Source organism: Mustela erminea, chromosome 16 (assembly GCF_009829155.1).
Source record: "Mustela erminea isolate mMusErm1 chromosome 16, mMusErm1.Pri, whole genome shotgun sequence".
NCBI classification, from domain to species: domain Eukaryota; kingdom Metazoa; phylum Chordata; class Mammalia; order Carnivora; family Mustelidae; genus Mustela; species Mustela erminea.
Window position 1 is genome coordinate 68,823,728 of NC_045629.1, and position 22,991 is coordinate 68,846,718.

At 44.0% G+C, this 22,991-nt stretch overlaps 1 protein-coding gene and 1 long non-coding RNA gene across 5 annotated transcripts in view; one reads left to right on the top strand and one right to left on the bottom strand.

Moving 5' to 3' along the window:
• Positions 1–22,991, bottom strand: part of ANXA13 (annexin A13) — a 58,909-nt gene that overhangs the window by 31,129 nt on the left and 4,789 nt on the right. The window lies entirely within an intron of this gene.
• On the top strand, positions 4,986–16,239 carry LOC116575355. 3 transcript variants are annotated; one of them, XR_004279729.1, is made up of 5 exons: positions 4,986–5,390; positions 5,506–5,546; positions 6,074–6,166; positions 13,445–15,432; positions 15,643–16,239. It is a non-coding gene; the product is annotated as an uncharacterized LOC116575355 (long non-coding RNA). The 3 variants fall into 3 exon arrangements; XR_004279727.1 differs by having other exon boundaries at positions 4,987–5,390; positions 13,445–16,239; XR_004279728.1 differs by lacking the exon at positions 6,074–6,166 and having other exon boundaries at positions 4,988–5,390; positions 13,445–16,239.

Genomic DNA, 22,991 nt, shown 5'->3' on the forward strand with positions numbered 1-22,991 from the left:
CTCACACGCATGCTGAGGCCTGTGCACCATTGTTCCTCACACTCCAAGTATGACCAGGACCATCTTGTTCAACTGAAGGACAACTTCTCCCATTTCTCTTTCCAAATCACTTGTGTGGTGTGAGAAAGCTATCCGGTACTGAGGAAGGCTTGTTGGCAGGGTGAGCGACATCATTTGCAGGGTTCAGTGCAAAATGAAAACGAAGGACCTGGGTTTGAAACGGATTTAGAACTTTAAGATGGTGGTATCAGAGCATTAGAGTGAGTGTGAGGCCTCTCTGGGTGTGGCGCCTGTGTGACTGCCCAGGCTACACACCAGACAGGCTGTCCTGCCTGTCGATGGAATTCTCTGAGTGTGGGAGCGTGGGGTTGGCAATCTCAGACTCAGAAGAGCCAATGGTGTCTTGGCTGTTCGTTAGGAGTATTTTCTGGAGGGTTCTGATAGTCAGAATTGAACCGGAACAGCAGACACCTCTTTGGAACAGGCTGATTCATAAACTGTTCTTTCAGCCTCTTTGGTGCTGAGAAGTTGGTGGGACTTCACAGAAATCGAGACAGAGACACAGGGCTCCGTGAACGGCTAAGCCGGTGATGCCCCGGCTGAGGGCAGAGGGGATGGAGTTCAGCTGGGGTTACGTTTGCTCAGTCCCAGGCTGGCAGGGCTGCTGCTCCCCCAGAGAGACACATTCCTTCCTCCTTTGCACAAAGATGAGGCCAGGACTTGCAGAAGCCATGTGGAGACTTGCTCAAGATCACTGGGCCAGGTGATGGCTGACTTGGAGCCAGGGCCAGACTGGCTCCGTCAAGTCTAAAAGGACATTCCCATCCTTCCTCCCCTAACTGTTTCAGGAAGGTGGTTCCATGATACACGTCACAGAGTTATAGGAGCAGAAAGACGGGGAAACTGTGCCTCAGAGCTTGACCCAGTCCTAGTCAATACCAAGTGTTGTTTGAAATTTTAAAAAATTAATGTAAATTTCTATTAAAAAAGAAAAAGAAAGAAAGAAAGAAAGAAAAAACACCTTCTGAAAGTCTAGTTCATCCAAGGCTAAAAAACAAAGAAGTATCTTTTGGTCCAAAATAATTGTGCTGTGCGGGGCGAGGGGCAGTGGGAGAATGTTGAACCTCATTTTAGGAATAAAGATAACATTGAGACAACTTTTTCCTTTTTTGCTTGATTGAAAGTGCAGCATTTAGTCTCTCTAGGAGACCTCCGTTGGACTTTTTTTTTTTTTTAAAGATTTTATTTATTTATCAGAGAGAGAGAGGGGGAGAGAGCGAGCACAGGCAGACAGAATGGCAGGCAGAGGCAGAGGGAGAAGCAGACTCCCTGCTGAGCAAGGAGCCCGATGTGGGACTCGATCCCAGGACGCTGGGATCATGACCTGAGCCGAAGGCAGCCGCTTAACCAACTGAGCCACCCAGGCGTCCCCTCCGTTGGACTTCTAACCTATAGAAGTGTAGGATAATAAATGTATGTTGTCCTCGAAAAATGCAGTGTAAAAGTCTCTATCAGATGCACAACCATCGGCAGGGCAGGTGGAAATTAATCTTTCCTAGGTTCCTTCTAAGAACCACTCTTCGCCATGTTGGTTATCTTTCCTAATCCAAAGAGAATTCGGTCTTGTTCCTCATAACAGCGGGCTATTTGGTGCCATGATTCCGGAGTCAGAATCATGTGAGGGACTTAGTTAAAAGGGGGAGGGAGGCGAGAAAACAGTGTGTTAGGAATTTCCCCTCGTGGCTGGGACAGCCTCCACAATGGGCACATTCATCAGTGCCGCCCAGTGTTGATGCAAGGGGTGTCCTTGGCCTGTTCTGATGAGCTGGGGAACCACCTTCTCTGGAATGTATATGGAGCGGACATTCCACCTCCATTGTTCATTGTTAGCAAGCCAGGCAGCTGCCTTTGGGGCCTTTTGAAACCTGAGGCCACTGAGCAGAACTTCCATTGGAAGCCGGTCTGCAGGAATGCGGGTCAGACACAAAAGGGGGGTGCAGGGGACTCCGGCCTGAGGACAGACCCCACCGTGAGGATCTAGGCAAATACACAATATTCCACCTGCTTTCTCGGCAACACAGAGGCAGAACAGCAGTCCTTTTTTGTTTTCTTTCAATTTCTTCCCAGCATTTGCGCTGACACTCATGAGACGCATTAAAAAGACACGATGTTAAATGCTAAGAAAAATGATTACAGAAGTCTGGGCTGTGAGCCCACGAGAATCCAAGTTTGAATGTGGTTCTGTCCCTCAGCAGCCATGTGAACTTGGGTCATTAACCTCTAAGCCCTCATTTTCTCACCTGTAAAATGGGGTCCATGTCTCCCTTGTTAAGATTTGAGGCTTACGCAAGATAACATTTCCAAGGCTAGATAGACAGGGACCCACAGAACTGCTATGGTTTTCTCTGCTTCTTCGGGTCAGCTCTTGGTTTTTGGGCTCAGAGTGATATTAGGATTTCAATTCAGCATATTTTGATTAGACAAGTTTGGAAGATGATCTATCTATCTATCATCTATCTATGTGGGAGTTATCTTCCAAACTTGATATTGTGAGATATAGGTATATCTCTAATGCCCCAGACTGGATTTGAATCCCAGTGTAGCTGCTCATTATTAACGTGCCCTTGGGCAAGTTCAAGAACCTCTCTGTGCTGTGGTTTCCTCATGGCAGAATGTGGATAATAATAGTGTCTACTCACAGGAATCTTATGAAAATTTAGATGAAGTCCTTCATACAAAGCATCTAAAATAAAGCCTAGCAGAGACTGTGTGCTTAAAAAATGTAAACGGAAAAAAAAGATGTAAATGGTATCTACTGAAGGCAGATCAGCAACGAACCTTGCAGAATATTTTAAACCCTTGCTAAGGGTCAGTTTTTCACCGATCACCCGCAGTTTGGATCTGGAGTTCCAGACACATTTTTTTCCACACCAGGCAGTAAAGTGGCTCACAATTCAGGCTGTGCGCAGACCAGGTGACCCAGGATGACACCCCAACACCACATTTTATTAACTGCCTCATTTGACTAGCATGATAATTAGCACCTCATGGAGTGTGAGGAGCTCCCTGAGATACAACCCTGGTGAGGTGCTTGCCGGTGCAGTCAGGACAGTGCAGTCAGGCCAGTGCAGTCCGGCTCACAATGGAAGCAGATACCATTAATTCAATGAAAGGCACTGCCTGGTGCATGGATAAGCCGGTATCTTTCAGTCTTCCTTTTGCTTCCTTCTAGTGTGTCTGCATGGCACTTCTCTGTGTCTCCAGGTTCCTGCATCTTATTTTTTTAAAGATTTTTTGTATCTATTTGAGAGACAGAGAGAGAGAGTGGGGGAGAGCTCCAGGCAGGTGAAGGGCAGAGGGAGACGCAGACTCTCTGCTGAGCAGACAGCCTGATTGTGGGGCTCGATCCCAGGACCCTGAGATCATGACCTGAGCTGAAGGCAGAGGCTTAACCCACTGAGCCACCCAGGTGCCCCCTCACTCCTGCATCTTAAACAAGGAAATGAATGATCCATTTTAACGGAAGGGGGAGGCATACGAAATAAACGGAGATACTGTGAGCCTAGAAGCAGTGTCATATGGGCAGAAAGAATGCTGAAAACACTCTGTGAAATGACTCAGAGATGGGCCAGCTTCAGCACACCGACTGCCCAGGAGGGAGGCTGGCTTTTGTCTCAAGTTTTGATACTGTCCCCTGCCCACAGCCTTGCCAACCAGAAGGGTCAAAGTGGAGAAACCGACACCTGACCAAAGGCTTCTACCCCAGCGCAGTTCGAGGAAAGCCGAACTCTCAGGATCCAAGAGAACGTCTTGAGAAAAACTTTTCCAGCTTGCACTGAGCTCTGGGGACAGTGTGTGAAAAAGCTGGCTGAGGGCTATGACTGGCAGACAGTTGCTTTGTATTATATGGTAACCAGAATGTTCCAGAACCCAGCCTTAAGGGTACTCCTATTTAAGGACACTCCCACTCATCAGTCCTGGTGACCTGATCTATCTGGAGAGCATCAAGACTGGAAAATAGGATATATTTCTCAGGAGAGACCTGTGAATTTAATTAAAGAGCAATGTGCAGCAGGCAAATTAGCCTCTCCGGGGAACGGTTCCTCCTCTCTCCCTGCTTCCTTCTCTTTTTTCTCTTCCTTCTTTTTTCCATCCTCCTCCCCTTTTCCTCCCTCCCCTTCCTTCAGCAGACAAGTAGGGAAGCTCTGCCTCGTGGCAGGCAGGCGCTGCCCCAGGGGAGGGGGACTTGACCAATGAAGTGCCGTCCTTCCCGGGGGAAATTCACAGGGAAGCAGATCAGCGACCAGAGCATTTATGGGAAGCTTTGGGTGCAAATAGCTGGGAGGAGGAAGAGGAATTTTTAAGGAGAAGCTGATACTCATGCTGGTTCTTGAAAGATGAATAGAAGTTAGGAAGGCAAAATACAGACATACATATAGATGTACATGCATGTATACCTATGGAGCGATGAAGGTGGGGAAGAACACTGCGGGGAGAGACCACAGCATGATGCGTTCTGGGTCTATGTATGTGTGTGCCTACCTATGACCTGCCATTGAACTATGGCAGAACAGACATGATTGATTTAAACATGACATAATGACATCACATGGACTTGGGAGTAGGACCTACTGTATTCAGTTATGCTCTGACCCTCGCTGGTGGTTAGGAACCTCCTGGGCAAGCTGACCCGTATCTCTGAGCCATTGCTGTCTCAGGTTTAAAGTGGTCGTGCACCTGCTCACGGACAGCACGCGGTCTGGACGCAGTCATGTGCGGGAAGCCGTGCAGAAGCATGGCGATCACTTGGTCGCTGGCACGTAGGAGGTGCTCAGTGACGTAAGGATGCAGGGGTCACTTGTCAACCCTGAAGCATTATCAAAATGTCATAGGACTGGTATTTGCATTGTTTGCTCTTTCCAGTGCAGTTCCCCAGAAGGCCCGGCTTGCTGCAATTCGCTCGGTAAATATTTGAAAGCCGTTGCTTGGTACCCAGGATCTGAGATAGGAGGCCTCTGAGGAAGTGCTGGAGAGCAGAGGGCAGAGGGCTCGCTGTACACGGATCGAAATGGGGCTGCTGCCCGAGCCGACAGGAAATCGGGAGCAGGCTGAGGAGATTAAAAATGAGGACCAGGATTAAAACCGGGTGGTGGCCCGGGCTTTTTAAGCAGGGAAGAAGGTAAAGGCAGGCAAGGGTTGTGCTGGGGAGAGCTTCCGACACGGCTGAATTCTCCCCCTTGTAAGCAATGACCATGACCACTGCTAGTTCCTGGTACCTCGAGCCAGCGTCGGCGATCAGGGCCAATCTTGCTCTGTATAGACTTTAAAGTAATTAGAGGCTTGGGGAAACTGAGTTCCAGTCTGGGAGGGACTTCTTTGTGGCCACACAGGTATCTACTCTCCCAAAGAGATTTACCCTTGAACCTGGCATGATGCTATCTTTCTCTCCTTTCTAAGTCTCTGTTTCCCATCTGAAAGATAACAATGTCTTGTGGGTTGTTGCAGGGATATGCATCAAACACGCGTGGCAGGAAGCTTGGCCCGCGGTGAGTGCTCAGTGTTATTTTTCTTACTTCCTTCCATCTTGACCTGCTTCCTAGGGGGGGTCAAGTGAGCCCCTGACATATTGCTTTGTGTGGCACCTTTAAAATAACCGATTACATAATTTTGTCCTAAATCATAAACTATTTTTTACTTATAGATAAGTAGTAAGCTGGGCTTGAGAGTTAAAGGGAAATGTAAGAGATGACCCCTGAAAACTGAGGACGGCAGCAAAATACAAAGTACTTACTATGTGCCAGGCACTGGCCAAAACAATTCACATGGAGTACTCACTTAATCCTCACAAACACCTTCTAAATAAGTTGAGAAAACCAAGAAACAGGAAGGTTAATAAGCTGTCTGAAATCCCACAGTTCCCAAGGGATGGAATTCAAACCTACAGAGTCTGGATCTAGAACCTCTACCATTGACTTCTTACTAACCACATTTTTTGGTCCCTTTCAAAATTATTGTGTTTTAATTTGGTGGTAGAAATTCTCAGTTCAGCTCTTAGAACTTTAGTATTTTATAGAAACACCAGCTGAGACCTGTGAGTTGTCCGCTGACCGGGCAAGCCAAGGTTCCCTTGCATAGCGTGAGATCAAGAAATGCCCTTGACCATGAGGTAGGAGGAAGTGAAATGAAAATGAAGGCCAGTTACCATGATTTGCAAGGCAAAATGGACAGTCTCTTCCCGTGGGCAAAGTATATGTTCGGGAAAGGCGCTGTCGTCAGTTCTGCTGTCAGTATCCTTTTGAATCTGATGGAATCGTGTTTTCTGCTTCTCATCTATGAACTAGGACTAATACCTGCCCTACATAATACCTGCAGAATCTTGGGACGATGAAATAAGACAGTGTGATTCATTACTGCATGATTCACAATAAGCAATATAGGGCAATGGAAGTGTCCATCAACACATGAATGGATATAGAAGCTGTGGTACACACACACGCGCGCGCACACACACACACACACACACACACACACACTTACACACAAAACTGAAATATTACTTAGCCATGAGAAAGAAGGAAATACTATTGGGGTGCCTGGGTGGCTCAGTCAATTAAACACCTGACTCCTGATTTCAGCTCAAATTACGATCTCAGGATCGTGAGAGCCCCATATTGGGCTCTGCGCTGGGCATGGAGCCTGCTTAGGATTCTCTTCCTCTGCCCCTCCACACCTCTCTCCCTCTCAAGAAAAAAAAAAAAAAAAAAGAGGAGGAGGAAATCCTGTCATTTGTAAGAACATGGATGGACCTTGAGGGCATAATGCTAAGTGAAATAAATCAGATAGAGAAAGAAGTACTGTATGATATTGATGTATGATAATATATATGATATATGATATCACATATAGGTGGAATTAAAAAAATACAAACTTGGGGCACCTGGGTGGCTCAGAGGGTTGGGACTCTGCCTTTGGCTCGGGTCATGGTCTCAGGGTCCTGGGATCGAGCCCCGAGTTGGGCTCTCTGCTTGGCGGGAAGCCTGCTTCCCCCTCTCTCTCTGCCTGCCTCTCTGCCTACTTGTGATCTCTCTCTCTCTCTGTGTCAAATAAATAAATAAAATATTTAAAAAAATAAAAAAATACAAACAATAGAACAGAGACTAGAATGGGGGTGGGGAGAAAGAGATGTTTATCAAAGGATACAAACTTCTAGTTATAAGACAAATAAGTTCTGGGGATCTAATGTGATTATAGTTAATAATACCATATTGCATACCTGAAAGTTGCTAAGAGAGTAGATCTTAAATGTTCTTACCAAAAAAGAGAAACTGTAAATGCATTTATGCCTAATGCAGGTGTGAGCTAGGTTATAGTGGCAATCACTTTGTAATATGCAAGTGTATCACATCAACACATTGTCCAGCTTATACTTACATAATGTTATATGTCAACTGTACCTTAGTAAAGCCATATAAAAAGATAATATGAGAGTTCTGGGCAGGGGAGATTTCAGGATGATGATCCAGAACAGGCAGGGGAGAAACTGGCTTTTTTTGTCTTTCTCCAACAGGCTGTCAGGGCGCTTCCTCCTCCTCCTCTTCCCCACCTCACCCCAAACCTTCCTGTTCCCTCTTTACTAAAACATCTTGCCCTCTGAGTAGTGGAGGGATCCTAGCTAAGGGACTGCAGAGGCCATAAGAAAGCTGAAAAGCAGGCGGCCAGCAGGATGACCAAGGTTTCCCATATGTTTATTCTTCTGGGTGACAGCTTTCCAGCCTGATAAACTGTCTAACATTTTCATAGGTAAAATCTCATTTCTCCCTACCTCATGGAATCTAGACTGATTTGTCTTATTAGAAAGGGTCAAACAGTGTTCAATGGGGGAAAGGAGAGGGGGGATACTGCCAACAGATTCCTTACCACATAAGCAGGCAGAGAGGGAAGTGGGGGGTTGGCGGGAAGCAGGCTCCCGGCCAAGCAGAGAGCCCGATGCAGGGCTCAATCCCAGGACCCTGGGATCATGACCTAAACTGAAGGCAGAGGCTTTAACCCACTGAGCCATCCAGGTGCCCCTTGCTCCTCCATTTCTTAAACACCTGGTTGCCCACCACTGAGTCCACTGGCAGTAGTGGAGAATCTGTCTACTTAAGGGAATTTGCTGAAGCCGCATCTCCCCTCTGGAACCATTCCTGACCCTCTTGGGAAAGACTGAGGACTTTCTGCCAGCTGGGTGTGGGACCTAAGGCAGCCAGCTGTTTGATTGCCCAAGACGGAGGGTTTCCTAGGATGTGAGGTTTTCAGTGCTGAAATGTCCTGAGTAAACCAGGATGGTTGCCACCCAAGCTGAAGCTGACTTTACAGGCTTTCAAGGGCCAACTGTGTGCCTCTCTTCCCAACTCTGTATTCAATGAGCTCATGTTAGTGACTTGAAATCAGCTGGGATTTCACATCTATGCTATGGAAATTGGCCTCTGGCACAAATTGGGTTTTTGTCCCCCCATCCCCCACCAAGAGCTGGTTGTGAAACATGTTCTAGCATACCAGTTTCTCCTTTGAACTTATACCCCACTCCAGAGATTTCTATCAGATCTCCTTAAGATACATTATTATACTTATTCACTAGTTTATCTCCCTCCTTGGACTGTAAACCACTTGGGACCAAGAACCATGTCCTATTCCCTGTCCTATCTCCAGCACCTTTAGCATAATGCCTGGCATATTATAGGTACTTGGTAAATGTTTTACATATTAATGGAAGCTGGTCTGAAGTCTCTGCAGCCATGAGGCATTTCTCATCCCTCTAGAGGATGTAGAATCTTTTTCCTTTGTATGTGACAGAATATGCCACAAGCCTTTTCCTTTGCATCCTGCCTGGCCTTATTCCACTTTGTATCAATGTCAGGGGTCAGTGGCAATAACGGGGACAGAGGAGGGGGAGAGCAAAGCTATCCGTTTGGATATCTAGAACTGATAATGATGTCAAGCCTTCTAGGGTAATGAAGAAGAGAGAATGAAAAAAGGATAGTAAACTTAGGACACCTCAGAGAGCTCATTCAGACCCCACCTGGAGGCTCAACAGGAAACACAAATGGAAAGTGAATACCTAAGATTTTCAGGTCTGGAATCGTTTGAGCAAACCATAGTTTGGGGGCTCTCAGAATTAAAACTTATGGAAGAAATTGTGGACTCTGAGCGAGATGCTCTGAGCAAAACATAGATGAATACCTTTTTGACCACAGATGCACATTAGAATCATCTGAGATGTTTTAAAATAAACAAATGTCTGAGTTTCATCCTGGTCCTATTAAATCAGAATCTCTGATAGAGGTATATACTAGGTATAAGTACTTTCCAATCTTAACAGGTAATCCAACGTGCAGCCAGGTGCTGGTCTGACAAAGATCAGAAACTTTCTCATTGGCAGCCCAATGAATCAGAAAGAAAACTTAAAAATGTGCTGAGGGTTGACACAGGTAAGAAATCCTAGACTTTATCCAAGGAGCAGAAGATAAAGGAAAGAGGTTTATCATAGATTCTTAGGGTAGAAATTCAACTTAGGGTTTTTAAAATGGGTGGCATGGAACACTGAATATATTAAAACCCTTTGGACTTTTAACTGAAAAGGGAATTTGTTTTTAAATTCTCTCTCAGTTCTTCTGATTGAATCATTCTTTGCCTGGTGACAGTATGTCTTTCACACTCTTTCAACCCAGGGATTGGCAAACTACAGACTATGGTCAAATTCTGGCCTGTCCACTGTTTTTATAAATAAAGTTTTATTGGAACACAGCCAACCCACTCATACACATTTAATCAATGGCTGCTTTTACACTTCAGTGGCAGAGCTGAATAGTGGTAACAGAGGTTGTGTGGCCCACAAAGCCTGAAATAATTATTTTGCCAACCCCTTCCATACTTTATGCGAGTAGATCTTTTTATCAGAAAACAGATGGCAGAACCTGAGCCTTCAGCTGGCAATAGTATTTAGTTAGAATTTAATATAGTCTTTTTTGCTTTCATTTAGTTATCTATACTTATATCAACTGATAATGATTTTCCACTTACGGTATTGATATAAATTTTCTTTTTAAGATAAATTTTTTGTGTGTCAACAAGATGAGTGAGTTTAAAGAAAATAGTTAACAGAACTATTAGTAGAATAGGTGGCATGTGTATTTGGCAACATTCACGAAGTTCTTACTTAAGTCTAAAGTTTGGGAAACATTGAATGTATTCAGTCCCCTCATTTTATAGGTAAACTGAGGTCTAGTTATTAAGTCATTTTGCCCAGGATCACTTACTTGCTTTAGGGAGATATCTGGGCCCCTCCCTGAGGACAAAGCTCTTTTACCTCTAAGTGGTTACTTGTTTGTACTTTGAAACCGGTTAGTGTGAATGCAACATATTGTACTACTAAAGTTCATAAATTCAAAGCCAGAAATACCCTGGCAACATTTCCACAGACATGTTTAGTAGACACTGTTGGGCAATTTGAAACACAAGGAGTGGCCATTCACCTCTTTAAACATGACTCTTGGGTGAGTAGTGGCATATAGTTTCATTAAGTTGATAGTTTCTAGGGCATGGTTTCCTTGGAACAGCACATGTGTTTGTTTGTTTGTTTTTAAGTCTTGATTTTTGTGTTTTAAATCAAAATCTGCTTAAATGCTTGTCAGAGCAAGAAGTAAAACTACTAATTAGATAAAGAAGATGTGGTACATATACACAATGGAATATTGCTCAGCCATCAGAAATGATGAATACCCACCATTTGTATTGATATGGATGCAACTGGAGAGGATTATGTTAAGTGAAGTAAGCCAAGGAGAGAAAGACAATTATCGTATGGTTTCACTCATATGTGGAACATTAGCAATAGCATGGGGGACCGTGGGGGAAGGGAGGGAAATCCAAAGGGGGAGAAATCAGAGAGGGAGATGAACCATGAGAAACCACGGACCCCAAGAAACAATCTGGGTTTCAGAGGGGATGAGGGTTGGGGGAGGGGGTAACAGGGTGATGGGTATTGAGGAGGGCACTTGCTGTGTTGAGCACTGGGTTATACTTAACTAATCAATCACTGAACACTGCATTAAGGACTAATATACTATATAAGGACTTATATACTATGCAGTGGCTAACAGAACATAATAAAAAAATTTGATAGGTTAAAAAAAAAAAAAGAAAAAATATGTACCATATTGTATTTGTTGGGTCTATTTTTAAACACAGTTTCAATCTTATAAGACTATTTAGTATTGCACCATGTAATTACTGTTCCATTAGGATTCTCCACAGTCACACCGACTAACAGCAAAGCTGATTCCTCTATTCTTAGATCTTCTTCCCACTTGGGCCTTTCCAGAGGTCTGTTAATCAAGGAGGTCGACCAGATAGCTAGGCAGTGTGTGTCAGGAGGCCTGAATTCTAGCTAACCTTTGAAGAGTGCTGAGTACACAGAACTATTTGGCTGTTGATCTATGCTTTCAGAGATGCAATTGTAAGGTGACATATATGAAGTATGTGTTTGGCCATTACTCTAAATGGGTGGGAATGGTCGCATCATTTGGAAAAAAAAGGCTAAAAAGAAGAAAAACATCCACTTGATTCAGATCTTGCTATGTGTTCTTAAAAAATGAGTGAAACTTTTAAGATTAAAAAAAAATGACCTTCCTTCTAAATTTGGGATTATTTGTATGTTGGCATTTTGAGAATACCTTTTAATGAAGACTGCTATAATCAGGTCATTTTCCAGAAAGACAAATTTTTCAGGCTATGTCCTCTGGGTTCCACATTAAGTTGGTGTGATGTTTACCTATCAAAGGTTGGGAGCTGTCCTTAAGGAAATCTAACATTAAGACCCTCCAATATCTAATGCCCTAAGGTGGTGGATACCATCATTTCTGAAGATACTGACAATATTATCAGAAATACAATGTGACTGATCCACTATGCACTAAGCTCTATTACAGGGAGACTGAATGGGGCAGTCCTTTTGGGGGATACACCCAAACAGAAGGGATAGGAGCAAATGGACTCATGACTGTTCAATTAGTGACTTTCCAGTTGAGCTCTGCTCATCTAGGCAGGAAAACCAGCAGCTCAGCAGCCTCAGTACAGGGTGTTTCTGTAGGGAAGCCCTTCTCACTCCAGCCATCAGAAGTTTCTAATTGGCTAACAGCCTTTCAGGGGAAACCGCTGCATCTCAGCTGCTGTTGTCACCAACAGGAGGACAAGGGTCGGTCTTGAAAAAGAGCTGGCTCTACCCTGTGATAAGAAAGGGCAATCAGGGGGCGCTTGGGTGGCTCAGTGGGTTAGGGCCTCTGCTTTCAGCTCAGGTCATGATCCCAGGGTCCTGAGATTGAGCCCTGCGTCAGGCTCTCTGCTCGGCAGGGAGCCTGCTTTCCTTCCTCTCTCTCTGCCTGCCTCTCTGCCTACTTGTGATCTCTGTTAAATAAATTTAAAAAATAATTAAAAAAAAAAAAGAAAGGGCAATCAGGGGGAACTTGGGTGGCTCAGTTGGTTAAGCAACTGCCTTCTGCTCAGATCATGATCCCGGAGTCCTGGGATCTAGTCCCACGTCAGGTTCCCAGCTCCATGGGGCGTCCTGGGATCAAGTCCCACATCAGGTTCCCAGCTCCATGGGGCATCTGCTTCTCCCTCGGACCTCCCCTCTCATGCTCTCTCACTCTGTCCCTCTCTCTCTCTGTCTTAAATAAATAAATAAAATCTTAAAAAAAAGAAAAGAAAAGAAAAGAAAGGCAATCGGTGTGAGGGACTATCTCGGCCAGAGGGACGGGAATGCATGGTTCCTGACAGAAATTCAGTCAGATAAAGACAGGATGGGGGCATCTCCTGCCCTATTGCCTTGCTTGTACTAAGGGTCTGTGTCTCATGAAGTGGTTCTCAACCAACCAGGGGCAATTTTTTCTCTCTGGGGACATTTGGCCATGTCTAGAAACACTGTCATAAACAGGGGAGTGCTAGTAGAATCTGGTCGTAGAGATCAGGGATTCTGCTAAATGTCCTACAAGGCACAGAACAGCCCCTCACAACAGAATTATTTGGTTCTAATGTCATTGTCAATGTCTAATCTAACAGGATGAGGGTCTACCACCCTGGCCTAATGGTTGTAACAATCGTATAAACATATTTCTTCCAAAGGTGTTGAGAAGGCTGGGGTGCTAGTGCAAATGACATACACGTACTGACTCAGACAAGGTCCCCAGTGACAAAGAGCGAGTTATATAAAGTTATATAAAAGGGAGGATTAGACGCGGAGGATGGTGTCTTTTTCCCTTAGTTTTATTTCAAAGAAACTCAGATGGCAAATCTGAAAGATGAGTACTGGGACAAGGTAACTAGGAAGAAGAATCTGAGTTAAAGTTGGTCCAAAGAAAGAAGCTTATCATCACCCCCTGCTACTTTGTCTGCCTCACAATCGCAGGCATCATGGCCTCCGCTGGCAGAAGGCTCAACCAGCAGTCTCCGCTGACTCATTCTTGGGGGCCCTTTAGTACTGTGCTCGGCTGGACAACTTGAAGTTTCTCCTGGAGGTGGAATTATATGTATTGTCTGGAAACAAGATTGTGTCCTGGGGAAAGTGACTGCCTAGATGTTGTCCACAGATGGTTTTGGGAGTCAGAAACCTCTGAAGAGTGTTAGACCTCCAGATATCCAATTACTGCTGTATTGCTTCAATGAAAGTGAACTTGGAGGACAAGGTGGTCGTGGGGAGATGACAGCCATTCCTCAGCTGTGAAAAGAACCATGCCTTCAGGAGTTATGAAAAATGAAGCACTTTTCTCATTAGAAAAGAATTATCCATTTCCTTCTTCTATCGCCAAAGGCTATTTTTCTGCCAATTCAATGAGAGTGTAAACTTGGGATTCATTGCTTGCAGGGAAAAAAAGAAGCAAGTGTACTCTGGGATCCTCAAGAGTCAATGATAAGTGGGTAAATGGAATTGAAAAGACTAAGTGCTGGGGGCTGAGCTGGGCTCACTGAATGGTGCTGTGCACAGGGCAGAACCAACAGTATGTGAACAAGTTCTGATTTGCTAAAAAGGAAACAAGGTGAAATAGCTAAATTTGCTTTGAGCAAATTTCTTTCTCCATCAGAATCAAAACAATGGATGCTATTCTCTCCCCTGGTAAGAGTTTAAAAATGCATTGGATCCAAGCCTATTAATTGTTTTTTTAAAATTCTTTTAAACATTTTTATCTTCTTCATCATTCCCATCACAACCATTCAAACCCCCATTATAGGAAGGGTGAGCTATCTCACTGCCTTTCTATCTGATCTTTGAGTCTTCATTCTCTATTTTAGTCCATCCAATAGTAGCAGCAGCAGCTGTAGTAATCTTAATAAAAATAATAGTTATAAGAAAGCAATAATGATAAAGCAGTAGCCTCAAACCTCAAGGGTTGGTAAGGCCAGCCTCTGCCACAGTGACAGTCCAAGGAGTAGGTATATGACCAAGTCAGTCAGAACTTTTCCCTGACACATTATAGATGCTTAGTGAAAGAAACTCTTTACCTTGATGTTGTTAATCTGGAGCTACATGAGGCCATGGACCTCTTTGTATGTGTGGCCGTGCCTCCCTCTCACAAAAAAGCTTTTGCTTTTCACACGACTGGGCAATAGAAAAAGTTCATTTTCAGTAGGAGAGAATGAGGCCAACTTATGGAAAGAAGGAAAGTGAGCAAGAGGGTGAGAATGAGAGATAGATGCTAGGTGGCAAGATGATTTCCCTAGCCCCAGGGATGAATCATGGTTCATGGCTGTCCTCTTCTCCTTGACCAGTGATTCATCTAGGAATGGACTTGTGACCAACTCTGGCCAATAAGATTGAATGGGATGCCTGCTTGGGGCTTTCCAAAAGGACTTTTCTCAGTGATGGGGGTGGTACATAAGAAGAAAGGCACTTTTTTCTCTATCCCCTTCCTTCTTACTCGTGATCCTATTGTGTGAGATCATGAACTTAAACCCAGACCATTGTCTAGTATCCATGAGGGGAGTTATGGCCAGCCCCTCGAGCATGGCAGAACAGAAGAGCAGACGTGGCCTTAATGGTGTGACTGAACAGCTAAACCAACATGGAGTCTTCTTTCAGCTTCGTTTGAGGGCGAGTAATTAAATGTCTCTGTTATTGAAGCCACTGTTAATCCTGTAGTCTGCTACTTGTAGTCAAACGCAAACCGACTTGAAAGCAAGATAAAACAGAAGAACTAGGAGTTCATATTCTCCAAATTACCTCCAGCCCAGACTTCTCTCTTGAGTTTCAGATCCGGCTACCTGCTAGGCATTGTACCCAGGAGTCCCATGGAATTTCAACTCAACAGATCCCCAAACCAAACTCATCCTCATACTGTGTGAACCTCCACTTCGCCCTGTCCCCAGGATCTACCCCGTTCACCTGGGCACACAAGCCAGGTACCTGGGAATCACTCTATAGTTTTCCTTGTCCCTCACCTACCTGTCCAGTTAGTTACATCTATTTGACCTTTTAATCTGCCCTCTTCTCTCCGATCCCATTGCCACTGCTTTAGCTGGGGGCAGGGGTTCATCATCTTTCTCCAGGGCCACCACCTCTCAAGTGTTTTACTTGTCTATGATCATGTTTCTCTCGAAAACTTCTACCAGCTTCCAGCACGGTCCACCCAAAGTGCAGCTCTGACCTTGTCATTGTCTTGCCTGAGATCCCTGAGGGACTCTCTATGGCCTGAGACACTGGCTTTTAAGTGTGGTCTCTGGATCAGCAGCATCAACATCACTAGGTAACTTGTGAGAAAACAAATTCTCAGACCCCACTAAAGAGTATCTACTGAATCAGACACTCTGGGGATAGGGCCCAGCTCTCTGTTTAAACAAGCCTTCTGAAGGAATCTGATGTACAAGGTTTAGAAGCCACTATGGGCTTAAAGCCATAAATAAATAAATAAATAAATAAATAAATAAATAAATAAATTCCTTGGTGTGGTAGGTTGAATAGTATCGCCAGATTCTTGTCTACTTGGAACCTCAGAATGTGACCTTACTTGGAAACAGTCTTTTGCTGATATAATTAGTGAAGGATCATGGATGATATCATCCTGGATTAGAATGGGTCCTAAATCCAGTGGCTGGGGTCCTTTTATGAAGAAGAGAAACAGAGACACACACAGAGGAGAAAACGATGTGAAGAAGGAGGCAGAGACTGGGGTTCCTCTGCCCTGAACCAAGAAATGCAATGCCTGGGGCTCATCAGAGGCTGAAAGAGGCAAGAAAGAAATCTTTTCCTGTACCTTCCCAGGAACACCCACCCTGCTAACACCTTGATTCCAAATCCCAAGACTCCAGAACTTTGAGAGAATGTATTTCCATTGTTTTTTTTTTTTTTTTTAAGATTTTATTTATTTATTTGACAGACGAGATCACAAGTAGGCAGAGAGGCAGGCAGAGAGAGGAGGAAGCAGGCTCCCTGCGGAGCAGAGAGCCTGATCATGACCCGAACCAAAGGCAGAGGCTTTAACCCACTGAGCCACCCAGGCACCCTGTGTATTTCCATTGTTTTAAGCCACCTAATCTGTGGGGTGCCTGGGTGGCTCAGATGGTCAAGCGTCTGGCTTCAGCTCAAGTCTTGATCGGGGGTCCCCGGATAATTAATGTTCCGTGTAGGGCTCTGCACTCAGTGGGGAGTCCGCTTGTCCCTCTCCCTCTGCCCCTGCTCCCACTCACGCTCTCTTGCTCACTCACTCTTTCTCTCTCTCTCTCAGATAAATAAATAAAATCTTTTTAAAAAGCCACTCAGATTGTGATACTTTGCATATTAGCCCTAGGGTACTGATACACTTTGCATAGCAAACAAGGGCCTTTGGGTCTCACCCCTTCACATCTGTGTCACTGTTTCCTGTCCAGTGATCTATAAAGTATGTATGGCACACCAGTTAGGTGTCAAGCCCTGGAAACAGAGCCCTGAGTGAGACGCAGTGTCTACCCTGCAGAAGCTGCCAGCTGAGAGGGAGGGGCTAGCAGCTGCACAGGCAGGTGATGCTTAATGGATTAAGTGCGTTGGTGAGTGGAGAGCTGTACTTCCGGTAGCATTACCCTTCTTGTACATCTCTGTGCAAACTCCAGCACTGTAAAGAACGCCCTTCTCCATGTCAGGAAGCCTGTTCTAGTTCTTCCTCCTATACAGCATCACTCCTTCCTCCGTCCAAGTTTTGGACATGTTTCTCTTAGTGCATCCATCACACATCGTTATAATTATTTGTTCGCCTCCCTTGCTAGACTGTGGGCTATTTAAAGGGCATGGATTGTGGTCTTTTATTTCTCTTTTTATCTGTAGAGCCCCAAACAGTATCTGGCTCATAGGAGTTCCTTTTTTTCTTCCTTCCTTCCTCCCTCCCTCCCTTCCTCCCTTCCTTATCTTAGAGAGGGGAGAGAGAGAAAGATGGAAAGAGAAAAAGAGAGAGCATGAGCACAGGTAGGGGCAGAAGGAGAGGGAGAAGCAGATTCCCTGCTGATCAGAAAGCCTGACACAGGGCTTGATCCCAAGACCCAGGGATCATTACCTGAGCTGAAGGCAGACCTTTAACCAACTTCAGCACCCAGGCACCCTCATAAGAGTTTCCTTCAAAGAATATGTTGAACCGATGGGAAGGATGAAGAGTAGCTTCCTTCCTCTGCTGGTGGAGGGACCGTTGAGCTACCTTTTCTCTACGCATGAGGGATGTGTGGTGGGAGAATGCAGTCTGCGGTCAGGTGGACATCAGAATGGGGCAGTTTCCTGGGTTGCATTTGGTGTGAGAGCCTTGGAGGAGGATTCGGGGCTAAGCTGGCTTAGGAGGATACGGACAGCTCTGCAGGCTCAATGATGAGAGTGGTTCTTAGCCAAAGCTGGGCTGTAGCTCCATACCAGGCCTGTGAGATACTTTTGCTTCAATATTCATTCTCACACTTGAACAAACATCAGAATCAACTGGAGGGGTTTATTCAGCAGCAGCTGCTGGGCCCTAGGCCTTGAATTTCTGATTCTGTACATCTGGAGTGGGGCCTGATGATCTGCTTTCCTAACAAGATCCTAGGTTATTCCAATGATGGTCTGGGGGCCACATTTGGGCACATTCCTGCACTAGAGGAACACCTGACATTAGATCCATGGCTCTCAACTTCGGGTACATTAGAAACACTTGGGGAGTTTCTAAAAATACAAATATAAGGACCTTACTCACACATTGGTTTGGGGGTGTACCTGGCCATTGGGATTTGGATTCCAACTGAACAAAACATTGGTTTGAGTAAGGTTTATCTATAAAATGTAATGAATTCATCAAATTTTATCGAGCAGTTGCTGTGTGTCAGGTTTTGTGTCATTATAATGGGGACAATGTAATAGGGTTTTGTAATGGGGATACAAAGATGAACAAGTGAGTTATCAGTCCAGTGTTGTGTGAACAGATAGTTCTAAAATCACATGGGAGGGGAATGATGGCATTATATGTAGAGTAGCATAAAAGCACTAAGGAAGAGCACTGAATCTAGCTGGGGCCTGGGGGAGAGGAAGGAAGCTCAGGGATGGGGGTATAGAGAAGATAATGATCCAGTTCAATAGTTTAGAAATCCTGGTAAGTTAGCTTCTGGTTAGGATAATGTGAGCCCAAGGCACTATGTGAAGAACTTCTACCTAAATCCCAATCTGTGCTTCAACCCTCGCTAGACAAATTATTTAATCTTTCCTTGCTTCCCTTTCCCCATATTTCAAAGGGGGATAATAATACTGCCTCCCTCCCAGAGGTGTGTGAGGACTAAAGGACACATGAGTGCGGCGTGCTTGGTAGGGTGAAGGACTCAAACTTTACCCCATGTCCCCAGAACAGCTCATGGTCTAGCAAGAACTTGAGAAATGTCAGTAATCATCAGCATCCTTTCAAAAGGCTGCCTTGGAACCTCCAGTTATGTCCACCATCACTGGGAATCTTGGTTGTTTCTGCTGTGAGCAGAGCAGATATACGCTGGGTTCCATCCCCTACACCAAGAGGCTCCAAGCTCCTATATCTTTAAAGCTCTTGTGTCAGTTTTTTGATTTGTATGATCTTCCTTCTGTTAGTGTATTTGTCCTTGACAGCATTTTTTCCACCTCTTTAAAATGACTGCTTTTTAGCTACCATAGACAAGAAACCCTGCAAAGCCAGGACTGTGTGATTGTGTCTAATATACTGCCAACTTGTTTGTTGGGGGATTTTTTATTACTGCTTCAGTTTCCTTGCTGATTATGGGTCTGTTCAGGTTTTCTATTTCTTCCTGTTTCAGTTTTGGTAGTTTATATGTTTGTAGGAATGGGTCCATTTCTTCCAGATTGCCTAATTTGTCAATACCTATGAGTCAATATAGTTGCTCATAATACGTTCTTATAATTGTTTGTATTTCTTGGTGTTGGTTGTAATCTCTCCTCTTTCATTCACAATTTTATTAATTTGGTTCCTTTCTCTTTTCTTTTTGGTAAGTCTGGCCAGGGGTTTGTTGACCTTAATTCTTTCAGAGTACAGGGCAGGATGGCTTCCCAGGGGCAATTCTATCAAACACCTAAAGAAGAATTAATACCTATTCTTCTGAAGCTGTTTCAAAAAATAGAAATGCAGGGCACCTGGGTGGCTCAGTGGGTTAAAGCCTCTGTCTTTGGCTTAGGTCATGATCTCAGGGTCCTGGGATTGAGCCCCATGTCGGGCTCTCTGCTCAGCAGGGAGCCTGCTTCCTCCTCTCTCTCTGCCTGCCTCTCTGCCTACTTGTGATCTCTGTCTGTCAAATAAATAAAATAAAAAAAAAAAGAAAAGAAATGGAAGGAAAAATTCCAAACTCATTCTATGAGGTCAGCATCACTTTGATCCCCAAACCAGACAAAGACCCCACCAAAAAGGAAAAGTACAGATAAATATCCCTGATGAACATGGATGCCAAAATTCTCACCAAGATATCAGCCAATAGGATCCAACAGTACATTAAAAAGATTATTCACCACGACCAAGTGGGATTTATTCCTGTGCTACAAGGTTGGTTCAACATCTGCAAATCAATGTGATAAATCACATTAATAAAAGAAAGGACAAGAACCACTGATGCAGAAAAAGCACTTGATAAAACACAGCATCTTTTTTTTTTAGGAGTAGAACTTATTAAAGTGAAATTAAATCAGCGTAGGATAATTTTAATGATCTTGATGATGATGATGATGATGATGATGATTCAGACCCCTCAAAGGTGCACACAGTGCTTTTTATACAGTAGAGGCTCAGTAAATAGCATATGAATTTACATTTTAATCTACAGGGCTGCCATCTTGGTCAACTACAGGTAACTCTATTCATACAGAAAAGCATAAGAAATAGCATCCTTTCTTGATTAAAACTCTCCACAGTGTAGGAATAAGAGGGAACATACCTCGATATCATAAAATCCATCTACAAAAAGCCCACAGTGAATATTATTCTCAGTGGGAAGAAACTGAGAGCTTTTCCCCTAAGGTCAGAAACATGACAAGAATGTCCACTCTTAACACCATTGTTTAACATAGTACCAGAAGTCCTAGCCTCAGCAATCAGACAACAAAAAGAAATAAAAGGCATTCAAATTGGCAAAGAAGTCAAACTCTCACTCTTCAGAGATGACATGATACTTTATTTGGAAAACCTGAAAGACTTCACCCCAAAATTGCTAGAATTCATACAGGTGTTCAGCAAAGTGGCAGGATGTAAAATCAATGCACAGAAATCAGTCGCATTCTATACACTAACAATGAGACAGAAGAAAGAGAAATTAAGGAGTCAATCCCATTTACAACTGCACCCAAAACTGTAAGATACCTAGGAATAAATCTAACCAAAGAGGTAAAGGATCTGTACCCTAAAAACTATAGAACACTTATGAAAGAAATTGAGGAAGACACAAAGAAATGGAAAAACATTCCATGCTCATGGATTGGAAGAAAAAATATTGTTAAAATGTCTATGCTGGGGCGCCTGGGTGGCTCAGTGGGTTAGGGCCTCTGCCTTCAGCTTGGGTCGTGATTCCGGGGTCACGGGGTCGAGCCCCGCATCAGGCTCTCTGCTCGTCGGGGAGCCTGCTTCCTCCTCTCTCTGCCTGCCTCTCTGCCTGCTTGTGATCTCTGTCTGTCAAATAAATAAATAAAATCTTTTAAAAAAATAAATAAAATGTCCATGCTACCCAGAACAATCTATACATTAGATGCAATCCCTATCAAAATACCATTGACATTTTCCACAGAGCTAGAACAAATAATCCTAACATTTGTACGGAACTAGAAAAGACCCTTAATAGCCAGAGGAATATCAAAAAAGAAGACCAAAATTGATGGCATCACAATTTTGGACTTCAAGCTATGTTACAAAGCTGTAATCATCAAGACAGTATGGTACTGTCACAAAAGCAGACACATAAATCAATGGAACAGAACAGAGAACCCAGAAATGGACTCTCAATTCTGTGGCCAAAAATCTTTGACAAAATAGGAAAGAATATCCGACGAAGGGATGCCTGGGTACCTGAGTTGGTTAAGTATCTGCCTTCAGCTCAGGTCATGATCCCAGGGTCCTGGAATTGAGCCCCGAATTGGCCTTGTTGCTCAGCAGGGAGGCTGCTTCTCCCTTTCCCCCCTACCTCTCACCCCTGCATGTGCTCTCTCTCTTGCTATCTCTCTCTGCCGAATAAAAAAAAAATAGCCAATGGAAAAAAGACAGTCTCTTCAACAAATGGTATTGGGAAAGTTGGACAGTCTCATGTAGAAGAATGAAATTGGACCATTTACTTACGCCATATACAAAGATAAACTCGAAATGGATGAAAGACCCAAATGTCAGACAGGAATTCATCAAAATTTTATAGGTGAACACACAACCTCTTTGACCTTGGCCACAGCAATTTCTTGCTAGACATTCCTCCAAAGGCAAGGGAAACAAAAGCATAAATGAACTATTGGTACCTCATTAAGATTAAAAAGCTTTTACAAAGGAAATAGTCAACAAAACTAAAGGCAACCTACAAATGGGAGAAGATATTTGCAAATGACATATCAGATAAAAGGCTAGTATCTAAGATCTATAAAGAACTTATCAAACTCAACACCCAAAAAACAAATACTTCAGTTAGGAAATGGGCAGAAGACATGAACAGACATTTCTCTAAAGAAGACATACAAATGGCCAACAGATACATGAAAAATGCTCCACATCCTTTGGCATCAGGGAAATACAAATCAAAACCACAATGAGATACCACCTCATACCAGTCAGAATGGTTAAAATGAATGTCAGACAGCAACAAATGTTGGTGAGGATACAGAGAAAGGGGAAACCTCTTACATTGTTGGTGGGAATGCAGCCTGAGGCAGCCGATCTGGAAAAGAGGATGAAGGTTCCTCAAGAAGCTAAAAATAGAGCTACCCTATGACCCAGCAACTGCACTGCTAGGTATTTACCCCAAAGAGACAAATGTAGTGATCTGAAGGGGCACGTGCATCCCAATGTTCATAGCAGCAATGTCCACAGTAGCCAAACTGTGGAAAGAGCCAAGATGTCCATTCACAGATAAATGGACAAAGATGTGGTTTATTTATTTATTTTTTAAAAAGATTTTATTTATTTGTTTATTTGACAGAGAGAGATCACAAGTGGGCAGAGAGGCAGGCAGAGAGAGAGGGGGAAGCAGGCTTCTCACTGAACAGAGAGCCCGACATGGGGCTCGATCCCAGGACCCTGAGACCATGACCTGAGCTGAAGGCAGAGACTTAACCCATGGAGTTTCCCAGGCATCTCGAAGATGTGGTTTATAAATACAATGGAATATTACTCAGCCATCAAAAGGATGGAATCTTACCATTTACATTGATGTGGACAGAACTGGAGGGTATTATGCTGAGCAAAATAAGTCAGACAGAGAAAGACAGTTATCATACGGTTTCATTCATATGTGGAATATAAGAAACAGTGCAGAGAATCATA